The following is a 3,119-nucleotide window of genomic DNA, read 5'->3' on the forward strand; positions in this document are numbered from 1 at the left end:
CTAGAAATTAAAAGCATATCAGAATTACATAACTAGCCAGAAAACACTTCATCATCTAAAGTGATACTTCCAATTTATAGAAACCTTTCCCTTTAAGCCAGAGTCCTCTCCTATTTTCACCTTCTCTCCCTTCCAGAATTGCAGAGGATATTTGAGATACAAGAAAGTAGCCATGACCCACAATGAGCACTCAGACCTACATGGGGACTCTGGCTAAGTCAGTCTTCCAAGATCATTCTAGTTTATTACTCTTTTAGAATAGCTCTGACTTGATTAAATATATTTTATAATGCTTAAAAAAAATGTGATGGCATTTTTGGAATGTTACTAGGTAACTTGGTCACTGCCTATAATTTTATCATTGATTATAAGTTGCTATAATTACTAGGAATCAGAGAACGGGATGATATACGGAAAAGCACTGGACTAGAAATTTTGGGTTCTTATACCATCCCTCCAAGCTATTTTCTCAGTTTCCTTAGTTAATTATATTAACCTCTCTGTACCTCAGTGAACTCATCAGTAAATGGGGAATGATGTTAACTCCTCCATCTACTACACAGTCTTTGTGAGCATCAAATGAGAGACTCCAAAGTAATTTGAAATCTACAAAGCACTTTGAAAATTCAACAAGTTACTTTGTATACCCTTAGTAGAACTTAGCAAAAATTTTAAGCCAACAATAATTAAAGAAAAAACTTTGCTACTGAGAAGCAGTCACCAATTTCTAGTTTACCAGCCTTAAAGTTTATTATTTAAATATGTTTTTATATGTGGATTGGATATGTAAAAGAAAAAGCTGTTTCTACATCAGTCATAGCTTTCTTTGGGTTAAAAGCATCACAAACCATTTAGATAACTTCACATTTATCTTTGTCTCCTCTTTCTCCCACATACTCTTTATCCAGCCAATCATCGAGTTCTCTTGAGATGTCACTTCATCTGTCTCTTCTCCCTCACACCCACTGGTACTCTTCACATAGTCAGGCCTATTTTAGCTGTAAGTGGCTTGGGAAGAAAAAAAAAAAGAATTATTTATAATTTTTTTAATTTCAGAAGTAACTCTAGCTTCAGGCATGTTTGGATTTAGGAGATAAAACAATATTGTCCTGACTCTGTTGTCTCCATCAAAGGGCTTTGCTTCCCCTGCTTACTTTCACAGGTCCTACACATGCAAAGGCAAAAAAAAAATAATAATAATATCTGGAAACAGTATCTCTCTCCCACTAACTTTTGTGGAGGTCCAGTGCTGAATCTTTGGGCTGACTAGGGTCCCATATCTTTTCTGGACTCGAGCCCTCTGATAGAAGAGTTGGAACGTACTCACGGCCAGCCTGAGTAGCATGCCTGCCACACCAACCCACCCACCTCCCATTCTTAGACCCCAGAAACTGGGTTCATCCCACCCAAAAACACATGGACTGAAAGTGGCTTTCCACTTCTTAGAAATGGTTTCCAAGTAATAATAATAATATTAGGAAGAAGAAGAAATGGAAGCTGGTCAAGCAAGGCGTCTGTCCATTATACCTGTCCTTGCTTAGATTCTCATAATCTACTATCTTCTTCCAAGTTTAATAAAATTTACCTAAGAATAAGTAGAAGAAACCACTTAGCACAATGTATGTGCTATGCTTTGAATGGCTGTCCCCTCCAAAACTCATGTAAGAAACCTCATCTCCAATGCGGCAGTATTGAGATAGGGTCTTTAAGAAGTCATTGGGTCCTAAGGTCTCCACCCTCAGGAATGTATTAATTCATTAATGGATTAATGGATTCTCATGGGAGTGAGACTGGTGGCTTTATACAAAGGGACAGACTCAAGCTACCACACTCAGCCAACTCACCGTGTGATGCCCTGCACCAGCTCAGGACTCAGCAGAGAGTCCCACAAGCCAGAAGGCCCTCACCAGATGTGGCCGTTTGACACTGGGTTTCTCAGCCTTCATAACTATAAGAAATAAATTCCTCTCCTTTATAAATTACCCAGTTTCAGGTATTCTGTTACAAGCGACAGAAAACAAAAAAAGACAGATTCTTACTAATGAAACTAAAGAGTATAAGCACCAAAAAACCTTAGTGTTAAAACTCCTGAAAATTAGGAAGGGGACACATACTGAGAACTGGTTTTTGTGCACAGCGTAAATAAGCAAGGTGAACTCAAAATCAGAAGAAAAATGACAGTTAAATTATGTAGTCTATTAATTTAGGTTCCCAGCAAACCAAAAGAAAAGATTTCAAGTGTAAGCAATTTATTTTTAGAGAATTAAGCATTAGGAGAGTACATAAGTAAAACTGTCTAAGGATAAAAGTTACATTTTCAAGCCAGCTAGCATTGGGCACTACTAGTGCCTAATATCTTAGAGCTAAGGAAAATTGCATAAAATATATGCCTACAAATTATCCAGCTAGAGGGGTAAGAAAGATGGGATTTTCGTAAACCAACTCCTATCATTCATTTTTTGAGGATTGAATTGGATATGTCAAGTGGGGTCAGGGCTAAATCCCTAGAACTTCCAGCATGGAGTTTGCATGGACAGACTAGTCTTCTGCTTAGTAGAAGTAAATCCTTCAGAAGAGGATATAAATACTGCCATTTGGAAGTCACGGACTCCTTGGAGCATGCTGAAATGATGAGGTCCAAAGAATATGGCTGAGGTACTGTCCCATATTGAATACTGGTGAGATAATTTGGCAGGCTGATGGCAGTAATGGCCCAACTCTCAGCTTCTTCCTGTACCTATGCCCTTTGCCCATGTGACTTTGCAGTCCCTCTCACTTTAGAGGAGTGTACTTCCTTGCACTTTGATTCTGAGTTTGGCCACATCACATGCTTTGACTATGAGGACAACAGCAAATGCATACAGAGGCTTGAAACAAATCTTCTGACACTCTCTTAATCCTCTGACTTTGCTGTGAGATTTACATGGGCTAACCTACTAAAGAATGAGACAAGGTAAAACAGAGTCAGGTTATCCCAGTCCCCCCTGATAAGTTATACTAGATCAGATAATATGCAACCAATCTCCACGCATGTGAGACCAGAAGAACCAAGTTGCTGGCCCACAGACTCATGCACTAAATAAATTTTTATTGTTTCAAGAAAACTAAGTTTTGTGTTG

This window comes from Saimiri boliviensis, chromosome 3, assembly GCF_048565385.1.
Source record: "Saimiri boliviensis isolate mSaiBol1 chromosome 3, mSaiBol1.pri, whole genome shotgun sequence".
NCBI classification, from domain to species: Eukaryota; Metazoa; Chordata; class Mammalia; order Primates; family Cebidae; genus Saimiri; species Saimiri boliviensis.